The sequence below is a fragment of the Arachis ipaensis genome, chromosome B10, assembly GCF_059453495.1.
Source record: "Arachis ipaensis isolate K30076 ecotype BB chromosome B10, ASM5945349v1, whole genome shotgun sequence".
Classification (NCBI taxonomy): Eukaryota; Viridiplantae; Streptophyta; class Magnoliopsida; order Fabales; family Fabaceae; genus Arachis; species Arachis ipaensis.
In genome coordinates this window covers 2698060-2713185 of record NC_142435.1, presented here as the reverse complement: position 1 = coordinate 2713185, position 15126 = coordinate 2698060, and the positions used below count along the sequence as shown (strand labels likewise).

General features: G+C 34.5%; 1 pseudogene; it reads left to right on the top strand.

Annotated features, from left to right (window-relative positions):
• Positions 1 to 688: 688 nt before the first annotated feature.
• On the top strand, positions 689 to 6756 carry LOC148578958 (uncharacterized; annotated as a pseudogene).
• Positions 6757 to 15126: the final 8370 nt, after the last annotated feature.

Genomic DNA, 15126 nt, shown 5'->3' with positions numbered 1-15126 from the left:
TAATTTTGGGGTGGCTTTGATTTATCAACGTAAATTAACCTAATATATAATATTATTTATTGTTATATATATAAAAAATGTGACTTATTTATGCATTGTTTGGATTAGAAGAATTTGTAGGGAAATAAATGCTGGAGAATAAAATGGACGAAAAAATTAATTTTCATTGTTTGGATCAACAAAGAAATTGAATGGAAAACATAAAAGTGTATGTGGAGCTCATATAAATTTTTTCTCTTCAAAATTGCAAAGAAAACTGATGCAGAAGTACAAACATGGGTAAAAATATAAAGTTACCATTTGAATTATAATTTATATATAATATATAAAAATATTAATATAATTCTACTCTATTATAATTTTTTCTCATCTTACTTTTCCTTCCATCTAAGCAAAAAAATTTTTTTTTCTCTATTTTCTTTTCATTCATTTTTTCTTCATCTAAACAACACATACAAAAATATACTTTTCTTTCCATTTTCTTTCCTCTCATTTTCTTTCTTTCCATTGTCTTTCCTCTAATTTTCCATCTTATATCCAAACAATATCTTAGTGTTTATCCATTTATTTTCTATTAATATTGTTATAACAAAGATATATGTGACTTTATAAAAATGATATAACCTTAACTTTGATTATCTGAGAATTTATTGAGTAGTTAGAATAGCTCCACGTCACGAACCAATGAATGCTTGCAATAGGGATAATCACAAAAACAGCCGAAACGGGTATTTGCAGGGATTACTCGCATTTGGGGACTAGATGGGAACTCGTGAAATCCTCACGACCTGCCAAAATCCGTCGGGTTGGCCTGCATGACCCCTCCAAAAGGTGGGTTGGGCTGAAAATTTAAAACTGTCAATCTTAAAAAGCCTACCTACCCCACACCGCCTAATCCATGGGATTTGGCGGGTTTCGGCGGGACAGGGCAGGCTTTCCCGCTGGGCCAAGCTTTTATTTTGTCAGGACCATTTTTTTACAAATTTTTATGATGTTATTGATCTACAAGAGGACGAAGATGATAATTAAAGATATTCTAAGTTATATTTTGGATTACGTTTTATATTTGATTGATTATAAACTTGAAGATGTTTAATTATATATTTTGGATAATATTTATTTTGCTTTGGACAATGTTGATTTTATTATTTCGTTTCAATAAATTTGGTTCATAATTATATTTATTACATATTTATAATTATAAAGACTTTAATGTGTGTGAATTTAAAAATTAGAATTTTTTTATACTTTTAGAAATTATAAATTTATTAAAATTGTTGTGAAATTATTTATATTATTTCATATTTAATGGTTTATAAGTAAAAGGAGAACCCACCAGCGTACCATTAGGCAGGGCGGCAGAGAAATTCAGGACCGCTTACTAGGCGAGACAGGGCAGGCCAGCCCACCAGATGGCGGGCTTTTTGTAAGACAGGGCAGGCTTTTCTGTTTGTCACCCTAATGGGGACATGAACATAAGTACCTGCCCTATAGAATTTATTAAATATACGCGAATATAAAATTATTAATTTATCCTAATTTATATATACATAAATCCATTTCTTGAATTGAGTATCCCTAATTTCTGCCTCTAATTCAAATTCTTCCTTTTTCTTCCAGACTCATTCTCTGCCTCGATCATCTCTCTCTCTAACTCACTTTCTCTACCTCTCAAGTCCGTCACTATGTTGCTCAGTATCGTCCCAAAAGTTTTCAAAGAATACTCGTAGATACCCGAGGAGATCTGTGTTCCCTAAAAGGTAATAAATAGGAACTTGCAATGACAGAGAAGGAACGGGGCATTTTTTTAAATAGGAGTGAGGGATGGAAAGGAGGCTTCTCACGCTCCCCTGAGTACTCATTACCATATCTAACTAGCAACAGGATCCAATCTGAACCGATTTAAGAAGGGACGCGTGGACTTCATTTGCATTGGGCATTTAAGGTAGTGAACCTAAGTCGGATTTGGGATCCTAACAATGGATTTTAGTTGATCTTGCTTGCATTGAGGTCTTATTAGGCCTAAATATATCTTGGATTAATATTTTAAATCATTGTTATAGCAAATACTATACTATTTAATGTTATAACACTTAGTATATATAAAAGTTGGATATATTTATAAGATATTTTTAATTCAAATTAAAAAAAATTAATTATCTCTTTTTTAATTTTAAATATTATTTTCTAATGTAACGAAAAAGTAAAAATAACAATAATTACTCACATAATTAAAATAGATAATATATACATGACACTATATATATCAAGGAATATTATATATGATATATAATTTTTTTTCTTTTCTGTAATGACTATTTATATAATTTATTGAACAATTTTTTCATCTTAATATTTAATAAATTTAACATATAAAATATTATTTAACATACAAAATAAGTAATTTAAGTCATTATCTAGGACAATAAGTATAATAGTGCAAATACTTATTTATTTATTAGTAGCGAAAAATATGTAAATAATATAAATTAATCTTTTTTTAGTATAAAAGCAATAATAAAGGTTATGAATTAAGTTATTACATAATTAAAAATTTATGAATAATTTCTTAAATAATAATAAAAAATAAGTTCACTATTTTCACATATTACAAAGTTTATGAAAAAAATTTTGGATAATAAATCAATTCTCAATAGATTATACATTAATTCTATCAAAAAAATAAATAATTAATACATTGGATATTATTATTTACATACTAATATATATATATATATATATATATATATATATATTAATGATTATTAAGTTTATAATTAATTTTTAATCTAATTTTTGGTAATTAAAATTTAAATGATTGAAATTATTAAATACTCAATATTTTGTATCGAACCATATTTTTTTATTGAAATTAAAAAAATTGAGTTGTTAATCAATTCTAAATTTAAATTTAAATTTGAGTAAGAAAATAAAAAAAATATTTTTAATTTTATCTCACTAACCAGAATTAATTTTAAGATAAGAAATTACTTTGTACCTCATATATATTGTAAAATAGTATGGTCATTTGCTATTTTTTAATGGTAAATATTGTCAAATAAAATAGTGTAAGAAATTAGAAAAAAATGTATTTACAAGTTTAGAAAATATTAATTTATTTTTCAATAGAATAAATTATATATTGAATAACAAAAGTTGTTATTGGTTTCTCTTCACACTAACTAATACTCAACAATGGTGTTTCGATACACTATATTGCCAAAAAATATTAATTGATCGATCTAATAACTTTTGTAATGACATAAGTTTATGAATTTGAAAATGTAGAAATCATTTCATAAAATGTGAAGTTTTAACAAGTAATAATGCTGATTATATTATTTTGACTTCAAGAATGAATATAATACCAACAAATAAAATTATCCCAAGTAAATTTCAACAAAACAAAAGTCCATAAGTATTGCTATTAATGGAAAATTAATCTATTTTAAAGACAAATACAATTTTTTTCTACGGATTTCCTAACTCGGCAAGTTGATAACTAATTCACCACATATTGATGCTCTATTTATTAAGGGTCTGTTGCTAACTAATGGATTGTTATACACACAAAACGATATTCGAACTCTAAATACTTGCTCAAACGGACAAATGAGATGACCATTCACCCAATCCAAATTGATTAAAACAAATATTAGTTATTTTTAATATTTTTAAGTTATAAAATATTTATAATAATAATAATTACTATAGATATTTTTCATTTAAATTTTAATGAAAATTTTTTATATAATTTTATGTATTATCCCGTGTAGGACACGGGAACATATACTAGTTTAATTAGTATTTGAGGTTTCAATTGAATAATAATAGATAAGAGTTTTTTGTTTTAACTTTTTAAAAATATTTTACTAAATAGTGATTGGTTGATTTTAATCTTTTGCCAAATCATTAAAATTGCTGAGGTGGCATCATTAACAAAGAAAAGATAGCTTAAATTCATTGTGAAGAAAGTTGGTATTAGCCTTTATATATTATAAATAGATAGATTAAATCGTTTATCTAATACAATCTAAACCAAAAACCGATTAAAATTGTATTTAATTGAATCTAATTTGATTTTATTTTTGACAAACTAATTATTTAAATTAGATTTTAGATCTATTTATTAAAACCGCTCATATTGTAGTGACAAGTACCGGACAAGTTGTTGAATAAATAGTATTCAACTATTCATGGCCTTCATCAATTTAAATATTTGATCTCTGATAAACCCCATTTTTTGGTTTATCTTGTGCTTAATTGAGTAGATTTTATCCACTATTCTCACACTTATTCATAGAATTCGCATGTTTTATATTTTCCTTCCTAATTTTGTGCTATGATTGAAAACATGCTTCTTTGGCCTTAAATTTGCTATGTTTAATCCTCTCTTATTACCATTCGATGCCGTGATATGTTTGTTAAGTGTTTTCAGGGTTTATAGGGCAGGAATGGCTTAGAGGATGGAAAGGAAGCATGCAAAAGTGTAAGGAATATAAGAAATTGAAGGAATTGCTAAGCTGTCAAGCCTGACCTCTTCATACTAAATCGATCATAACTTGAGCTACAAAGGTCCGAATGAGGCGGTTCTAGTTGCGTTGGAAAGCTAACATCCGGATCTTCAAAATGATATGCAATTTGCCATAGTTGCCATGCAGTTAGGTGACGCGTACGTGTGACCTTACGAAAGTTCAGTGACGCGTGACAAAGCCACGTGCTGCACGTATCAGAAAACGCTGGGGGTGATTTCTGGGCCCCTTTTTGGCCCAGTTCCAAGTTTAAAAACACAGAACAGAGGCTGCAGAGTGGGAGAATCATGGATTCATGAATTCATTCATATAATATTAGGTTTTAGATGTAGTTTTTTAGAGAGAGAGGCTCTCTCCTCTCTCAAGGTTTTAGATCTTAGTTTTATTCCTTTTCAATTTCAGAATTCTATCTTGTTTTAATTTAGTTTCTCTTCTATTTTTAATTGTTCTAGTATTCTAGTTTATTTATTTTCTTTGTTGATTACTTTATGTTGCCATTTTGGTTTATGAATTCTCATGTTAGATTTGATTTCCCTTTTTATGCAATTTGAGGTATTTCATGTTTATTGCTTCTTCTATTATTTGTTATCATTGATTTTGCAATTGTTGATGTCAGATTTTACATTCTCTTATTGCTTTTCTATGCTTTCATTTTGCGCCCACCAAGTGTTTGATAAAATGCTTGGCTGGATTTTAATTTAGCTTTTTATGTTCTTAGCTTGGATTGAGTAATTAGAGACTCTTGAATTGTCAAAGGCTCTTGTTGGTTTATGATTGAAACTTGCTAGTTGACTATGAGCTTCATTAACGCTAGTCTTTGACTAGGACTTGTGAACTTAAGTTAACTTTACTCACTTGAATTTTCTTCATTGTTAGAGGTTAACTAAGTGAAAGTAAAAGGCAATTACCATCACAAGTGACTATGATAATGGGGATAGGACTTCTAATTATCAATCCTTGCTAGGACTTTTCCTTAGTTGTTATTTTATTTCCTTATTATTTTACTTTCTTGTTCCTTATTTCAAAACCCAAAAAGATACAATCTCATAACCAATTATAATTACACTTCCCTGCAATTCCTTGAGAGACGACTCGAGGTTTAATACTTCGGTTATTTTTATTGGGTTTACTTTAGTGACAAACAAATTAAATTTGATTGAGGTTTAATTGTCGGTTTAGATCTATGCTTACAACGTGATTACTTTTGTGAAATTCTTTACCGACAATTTTTCCCTCATTAATTTTTCCACCACCTCTATATACACCATGTCAGTATCCATCAATCCAAGAGTCTTATGATCTTACTTATGATATCCAAGCGGAACAAGAGTCAAGGGATCATCTCAAGGAAACACTGGATCAACTTCAAGCAACCATTCATCAATTAGAGCAAGTAGAAAGTCGAAAAGCACACGAAACTCTCATGGCTAAAAAATCTCAACTTGAGAACAAGGGATTGAAGTGTGTTGTGCAACAAGTAGAAAAGATGGAGAGTGTTGAACCACCGCATCCTTATTATGATGAACCACCTTCCTATCATGAACCTTTTCTCCCAATCAATGAACCCTCATATCCACCCCAATCTTCAATGCATGACACTATTGGTGTTCTTCTTCAAGGGCAAAGAGAGATGCAAAGGGAGGTACTAGAATTCACGGCTGCCTTGACCGAGGTAGTAAATCAATTAGCTTCCCAATATTTGGACACTCAAGAAATCTCCATGGCTACATGTGCAGAATCTAATGAAGAACGAAGCATGAATGAGACACTAAAAACTCTGGTGGACAGTGAGGAACGTGACTTTGTATTGGAACAAGTGGAGGAAGCCGTAATAGTTGAAGAGGAAGAAGTAGTTGAAGACTTAGGAGATGCTGAACCTCCATGGGAGTCTAGAGTTGTAGAGTAGCCCTCCAAGAAGCTTGAAATTGATGTCAAAGAGGCTAGTGCACAACCTCCATGGCATATTCTCTATGAAGAATTGGATGGAATAGATCAAGAAGCAAGTCCCCTTGGTGATGATGATCATGAATCAAGTCTTCCTAGTGATGAATCTGCATCCGCAAATGACCTCCTTGGGTATGAAGAACCTTCTCTGATTGAGTCTGAGAATGATGTGGAAGCGGAAGTCCTTCGGCAAGGTTGGACGGGAGTTGAACATGCTTTGTCAAGATCGTTGGAGACTTCTCTACCTAGGTTGCCATCTACTCTTCATTCGAGTGGGTAAGACTTATCTCTATTCGCTTTACTGTCCCACTTGAGTATGGTATTCTTGAAACCAATGGTCAACTTAGGAAGCTTTGTGGCATTAAGCGTAAGAGAAGAATGCTTAGTGGTTGGAGTTGCAAATCAAGACTCATCAAGGTTGAAACCTCAAGAGTTAGATCCAAAGGTTGGCCTAGTGATCAATTGCTGGGATCTAAGAGACCAGTTTGCTATTGCATTGAGAATTCGACTTGCTGGCCACCCGGTTGGAATGATGATGAGCAACTTACAAACGGGTGTAGGAACAAGATTTGGGATCCAGGCATTGATAAACACCGATTTCGTGGTTTATTTTGTGCTTATTTTGAGGGATTTATTCACCTTTTCCCACATTTATTCAATGAAATAGCATGGTTTCGTGATTCTCCCTTGAATTGTGCTTAAATGTAAAAGCATGTTTTTTTAGGCCTTAAATTGGCAATTTTAATTCATTTTAATTCCATTCGATGCCTTGATGTGTTTGTTAAGTAATTTCAGGTCCATAAGGTAAGTATTGGATGGAAGAAATGAGGAGAAAAGCATGCTAAGAGGAGAATGCATGAAGAAACAAAGATTTGGAGTGCACCAATGGACGCGCACGCGTACAAGGCGCGCACGCGCAAAAGCGGTTTTCCACAAGGACGCGCACGCGTACATGCCGCTTCCGCGCGGATGGGGATTTGCCAATCGACGCGCACGCGCACTTGGCGCGCGCGCGCCGATACTCTTACTTGGCCCACTTAAAGGCAAATCACTGGGGGCGATTTCTGAACAACCCAGGCCCAAATCCAACTTGTTTCTGAGTGTATTTCATGCAGAATTGAAGTTCAAGCAAGGGGGAGCACTTAGTTTAGCCAACATGAGCCTTTAGTTAGTTTTCTAGAGAGAGAAGCTCCCTCTTCTCTCTAGAATTAGGTTAGGTTAATTTCCATCTTAGATCTAGGTTTAATTCATGCTTTGATTTACTTTTCCTTTACAATTTCTTGTTCCTCTACTCTTTCTCTCTTTAATTTTGTATTTCATTCTTGTAATTGCCTACTTTGTTGTTGATGCACTTTTTCTTCTTCTATTTTCCTTCAATGCAATTTATGATTCATGTTCCTTTCTTGTTGATTTGGATTTGTTGTTGTTTAATTCATTGCAATTGAGTAGTGTAGATTTACATTCCTTGCAATTTTACCATGCTTTTCTTTTATGCCTACCAAGTGTTTGATAAAATGCTTGGTAGGATGTTAGAGTAGATTTTGAGCATTCTTGGCTTGGAAAGAGTAATTGGGCAATCTTGAGTCATGAAAACCCAACTTGTGTTGGCGATCTAGAGTTCTTAGCTAGTATTGTTTCCATTGACGCTAATCTTTTGCTAATTTAATTAGTAAGTTGGTTAGGACTTTTGGATTGAGATTAGCTAGTCTCATTAGACTTTCTCCCTATTTGTTGGAGTTGACGTAATGAGATAAATTCTTGTTTATTATTGTGACATGATTGGTTAATCTTGTTTGACATTCTCCCTATTTGTTGGAGTTAACTAAATAAGATGAACTAATCATGCATGACTAGGATAGAAAACCTATGATCTCAATCCATTGCCATGAATGTCTCTTTTTATTAATTGTTTTCTTTAATTACTTGTTTGACTTACTTTTTCTTGTCATTTATTTTCTTACCTCATATCAACCAAAACCCCCCTATACCCCTCATAGCCAATAATTATACACTTCATTGCAACTCTTCGTGAGACGACCCGGAGTCCAAATACTCCGGTTATAAATTCATTTGGGGTTTGTTACTAGTGACAACACCAAAATTTTTGCTTGAGAGGACTATTGTTGGTTTAGAGACTATACTTTACAACGAGCTTTCATTTGTGAAATTCTAGACCACACAAAAGTCCGATCATCAAAATGGCGCCGTTGCCGAGGAGTTGCAATGGTGTTATGTTATTGGTTATTGTATATATGTGAATAGTGTGAATATGTTTGCTTTTGTTAGCTCTTGCTAGTTTTTAGGATTTGGTTTTCTTTATCTCTTATTTGATTTTATTTTTATTTTCTCTTGCTATCATGGATTCTCACTTTGGCTATGAGTTTGGTTCAAACTATGTTGTAGGAAATGGAAGCTTCAACGAGGATGTGCATCAAGGATTTGGAGATCAAATGTGGGAGGAGCCTCAAGCTTATGAACAATTTTCATGGCAACAACCTCCACCAATGTACTATGAAGAAGAGTCATTCTATGATGCATATCAATCCAATGGCTATGGTGAATCCCCTTGTGACTTTTAAGAACCACCACCATATGCCTATGAGCCATATCCTCAACATAGCCCTCCACCATACTCACATGCCTCATACCACCATTCACCTCCATATGATCCTAACCCATACCCACCATACCAACCACCATATGAACCACATCTAGAACCACCACCTTTTCAATACCAATACTCCCATGAACCACAAAGACCACACACACCACCTCAAGAATTTCACCAATATGAACCACCTTCCGACTATAATACCTTTCCCTCAAACAATGAACCCTCTCTTCCACCACAACCCTCCGATGAAGCCTTTATGCTAGAATTAAGGGATCTTGAATCTCACATCTTAAGGCAACACGAGGAGGATGAAAAGAAGTTTGCGGAGCTAAGAGCTAAGATGGCTATCATGGTAGAAGACGTTAGCAACATAGTCTCATCTTGCCTAAGCCTATGCGATCAAGGCACTCCTATTGTTGAATGTGGAGAAGCACTGAAGGAGCTTGGTGAGGGAGTGAACTTGAAGCTCCAAGGTGAAGAAGAGGAGTCAAAGCAAGAAGAGGAACAAGAGGAGAAGGTAGAGATTATTGAACAAGAGGAAGTAGTGGTTGGAACCTTAGGACATGTTGAGTACATAGAGGAATCACAAATTGAAGAGCCTTCTTCCATGGAGTTTGAAGTTGATGTTGAGGAGGAGAGTGCACAACCTCCAAGGCACAATGTGATTGAAGAATTGGAAGAAGTGTCCCAAGAAATAGGTCCTCCTATTTATGACGATTTCGAGTCAACATGTGATCCTTGTGAGCTTGAAGAAACCTTCCCCACTCTACTTGGAATTGATGATGAGGTAGATTTCACTCAACCTCCTATTTATGATTTGAGTGATGGGGAAGAGCTAGAAGACATTGGTGAAGAAGAATGTGAACTTGAGGGAGCTTGGCAAGAGGTAGAGCTTGAAGAACCTTGCTAAGTGGTGGAAGCCTTCCAAAAAGGATGGACGGGAGTGGAGCATGCATTGTCAAGATCGTTGGGAACTCCTCCACCTAGGTTGTCATCCAATCCTTCATTTGAGTGGGTAAAACTTCCAACTTTTAGCTTTATTATCCCACTTGAATTTGGTTTGCTTGAGACGGATGGCCAACTTAGGGCGCTTTGCGGAATTAAGCGTAAGAGGAGGATGTTTGGTGGTTGGCATTGTAAGTTAAGGCTCATTATGGTTGGAAGCTCAAAATTGAGGAGCATGGATTGGTGTAGTACTCAATTGAATGGGTCTAGGAGGATAGTTTGGTGCTTCTATGAGAATTCATCTCTCTTGCGACCCGGAGGAGATCACCATGATCAACTCAAAGATGGGTGTGAAAACAAAGTGTGGGATCCCGGATCACACAAGGAAAATCAACTTTGGGAGCCTATGGTTTGTGAAGAACTCCATCAAAGTTTGGAGTTATTATCTTTGAATGATGTAGCACAATGGAAGTCCAAGCATTGGTGGATGTTCAAGGATGGATTCAAGCACAAGCCACCTTGATAGGAGCTCCCCATAAGTCCAACTTAAGGACAATAAACAAAAGTGCTAGGTGGGAGACAACCCACCATGGTAAACTCTTTTCATTTTCTCTTTTGTAAATATTGGTAATTTAGGTTTAATTTCATGTTTTGTTTGATTAGTTGTGTTTAATTGGGAGTCTAGTAGGTTAAATAAGGTTTTATGATGTTTTGGTAGCTGTTCGGAGGCTTGGAATGCTTGGTTTGGTGCAAAAACATAGAAAAATTTTTGAAAAACAGAGCACCATCCACGCGCACGCGCACTCCATGCGTACGCATGCCTAAGCAATTTCAACCATCCACGCGCCCGCGCCATGTATGCGTACGCGTGGATTGAGCCTTTTTCACCCTCCATACATTTTCCCGAGAATTGTGCCTGGAGTGTGCCAACTTTGTGCCCAAAGGCACGCATACGCGCACCTTGCGCGGGCGCGCCACTCTCGAAATAACTCACCGACGCGCAGGCGTGCCGTACGTGTCCGCGTCGCTTCCATTTCATCAATCCACGCTTACGCGCACATGACGCGCACGCGTGGATTGCCCTGTTTCACTCACCTTCTTTTCTTCTCTCCTTTCCATTTCTTTCCTTCTTCTCTCTTCTCTTCTTTTCTTTCCACCCTTCAATCATCATCCAATACTACCAAGCATCATCCATAACCATTTCTTTTAGTTAGTTAGTTAGTTTAATTTTTGTTTTCCATTATAAGTGTTGGATTACTAATCTTGTTTACTGTTTACTGCTGCTTACTATTAATAGGATGTTAGTTTAACATCATTGTTATTAATTGTCATTATTGGATTTCTTTGTTGAGGTTATATTTGGTTACTTGGTCCTGAACTTTTCATGCTTAATATTTTTGAATACCAAGTACTTGTTACATTGCCTTCATGTATCTTAACTCTTTTGAATTGCATGTTTTGGCCACCATGCATTCATTATCTATTGTTAGGTAATTGTATATTATCAATGCATTTTTTAGGATGCTTGTTCTAATTGATCATCACCTATTTCATGCATTGAGATTGTGGAATTGTGAAATTGGATCGGGAGCTTACCTAGTGACGTATTTTTGAGCTTTTCAAGCTTTGTGGACCATGCTTGCTATGTGAAATGATTTTTGACTTCTATGTCCTTTTCCTAAGTTCCATAGCATCCATGTGCTCCACCTCTATGTCACTTAGGTGTTTCAACAACTTTAATAGGTGTCATTGATTGTGGTGTAAGTTTCATATGCCAATATGTTCATCAAGTTTACTTACACATCAATCAATGCCCATTCATTATCCAATTTCACAATTGCTTGATTTTTACTTGAATGCTTTTATGCTTCTTCACTACTTGTTTGGTTGCCTTAACCTACAAATCTTTTAAAGTATCTCAAGCACACTAGAATGAGTGAAGTGCATGTTTTCTTTTGTGTAATCGTGACATAACTTTTTGTACTAATGTGTATGTGTTCTAAACCATGCGCAATTTTAGAACCCACACACTTAGTTTTCATCAATGCCACGCCAATTCACTCACTCAATTCTAGTGATTTACCTCATTCCAACAATTCACGCTTCCTTGCTTTTGTATATTCTCATCTTACGGTGTTTATTTTGTTTTTTCATGATTGATGCACCATAAGCAAAAATGGAAGCGAAAGGAAGAACACGCAGCAACCAGTTGACCTACCAGCTGAAGGTAGCAACTAGGAAAGTCGCCGTACCCCCTTGCTCATTTAGTACACCGAGGACGGTGCAAACTTTTAAGTGTGGGGAGGTCGTCCGACCACTCGGTGTTTTTGGGTAACAAATTTCTAATCCAACACTTTTGCATTTCCTTTTAGGATTTTTAGTTGCACTTTCCTATTTTGCATATGTATATATTAAACTTAGTCAAAATCATGATATTTTCCAAGGATTTTATCTTTAGGGCACCCCAATTGATTGAAAAAATTTTTTTTTTAGAACTTGCTTGAATTATATATTTTGTGGATCATGTTCTTGAGCTAAGAACACAAGCATGTAAGATTTGAGCCTAATTGTGTGGTTACATCATACATAACCACTTATTTTCATTCTTGTGTGCATTATTCTCTTCCTATGATTGTAATCCTTGATTTGTTTGATTCTTTATGTCCATTATTTTGTGTATACATGCATTTATATGATTGAGGCCATTGTTTCAAATAGCTCACTTACCCAAATAGCCTACCTTTTATCTTCCATTGTTAGCCAATTTTGAGCCTATGCTTAACCCATTTGTTCTTAATGTTAGCACATTACAAGCCTTAAGTGAAAAACAATAAATGTCCCTTTTTTGGATCTTTGATTAGCTTAGGCTAGTGAGAGTGTTCATTACTTGATCTTGGGAGAGTTGGAAACATTGGGTAAAGATGAAAGTGTATTTTTGTGTTGTTGTTGAGAAAAAATATAATAAAAAAAAATAAAAAAATAAAAAATTTTGGAAATTGGGTACATACTCATGTATTAATCATTTGTAAACCATATGCATTGATGTTCTTGTATATATTTTAGTCTGAAAAAAAAAAGAAATGAGAAAAACAAAAAGAAAATATATATATATATATATATACAAAAAGGAAAAAATAGAAATAAAAGAAGAAAGAAAAAGAATTGCAATAAAAAGGGGACAAAATGCCCCAAAGTGAAGTTCAATAAGAGTCAATGCATATGTGTGGTGATAAAAAATAGAATGCATGAGTATGTGAAAAAGTGAAGAATGGGTAGTTAGGTTTGTTTAGAATTGTATAGGTTGTCATAGGTTAGGTGGGAAGTTTAAGTTAATCAAAGATTCAAATTTCTAGCTCACTTGACCATATGCATCCTACATTGACCTTAACCCCATTACAACCTATGGGAAAGTCCTCATGATATTTGTATGCATGCATAGAGTAATTGTTGATTGTTAGATGAAAAAACAAATCTTGGAAAGCATCATTAGGGAAGAATTGAGTGAATCAACCCCATACACTTGAGTGACTAGAGCGGATACACATCCGGTGAGGGTTCGATCGCTCAATTACATGTTTCCATCCATGATCATCTTTTCTTGCAAGTTTGTAAAATCTTTCAATGATTCAATTCAATTGTGGGTTGATTTGATTGCCATTTCCTTAGCCCTTATGCTTGCATATATATTCTTGGAGATTGATTTATTCTGACTAAGCTATTGCATCATATATATAGATTGCATTTAGTTAGTAGTTTGCATTGAATAAATGTAATACCCTTTGCTTCTTTCTTGATTTTAGCATGAGGACATGCTTAGTTTAAGTGTGGGGAGATTTGATAAACCCCGATTTCGTGGTTTATTTTGTGCTTATTTTGAGGGATTTATTCACCTTTTCCCACATTTATTCAATGAAATAGCATGGTTTCGTGATTCTCCGTTGAATTGTGCTTAAATGTAAAAGCATGTTTTTTTAGGCCTTAAATTGGCAATTTTAATTCATTTTAATTCCATTCGATGCCTTGATGTGTTTGTTAAGTAATTTCAGGTCCATAAGGTAAGTATTGGATGGAAGAAATGAGGAGAAAAGCATGCTAAGAGGAGAATGCATGAAGAAACAAAGATTTGGAGTGCACCAATGGACGCGCACGCGCAAAAGCGGTTTTCCACAAGGACGCGCACGCGTACATGCCGCTTCCGCGCGGATGGGGATTTGCCAATCGACGCGCACGCGCACTTGGCGCGCGCGCGCCAATACTCTTACTTGGCCCACTTAAAGGCAAATCACTGGGGGCGATTTCTGAACAGCCCAGGCCCAAATCCAACTTGTTTCTGAGTGTATTTCATGCAGAATTGAAGTCCAAGCAAGGGGGAGCACTTAGTTTAGCCAACATGAGCCTTTAGTTAGTTTTCTAGAGAGAGAAGCTCCCTCTTCTCTCTAGAATTAGGTTAGGTTAATTTCCATCTTAGATCTAGGTTTAATTCATGCTTTGATTTACTTTTCCTTTACAATTTCTTGTTCCTCTACTCTTTCTCTCTTTAATTTTGTATTTCATTCTTGTAATTGCCTACTTTGTTGTTGATGCACTCTTTCTTCTTTTATTTTCCTTCAATGCAATTTATGATTCATGTTCCTTTCTTGTTGATTTGGATTTGTTGTTGTTTAATTCATTGCAATTGAGTAGTGTAGAGTTACATTCCTTGCAATTTTACCATGCTTTTCTTTTATGCCTACCAAGTGTTTGATAAAATGGTTGGTAGGATGTTAGAGTAGATTTTGAGCATTCTTGGCTTGGAAAGAGTAATTGGGCAATCTTGAGTAATGAAAACCCAACTTGTGTTGGCGATCTAGAGTTCTTAGCTAGTATTGTTTCCATTGACGCTAATCTTTTGCTAATTTAATTAGTGAGTTGATTAGGACTTATGGAATATTGTTTCCATTGACGCTAATCTTTTGCTAATTTAATTAGTAAGTTGGTTAGGACTTTTGGATTGAGATTAGCTAGTCTCATTAGACTTTCTCCCTATTTGTTGGAGTTGACGTAATGAGACAAATTCTTGTTTATTATTGTGACATGATTGGTTAATCTTGT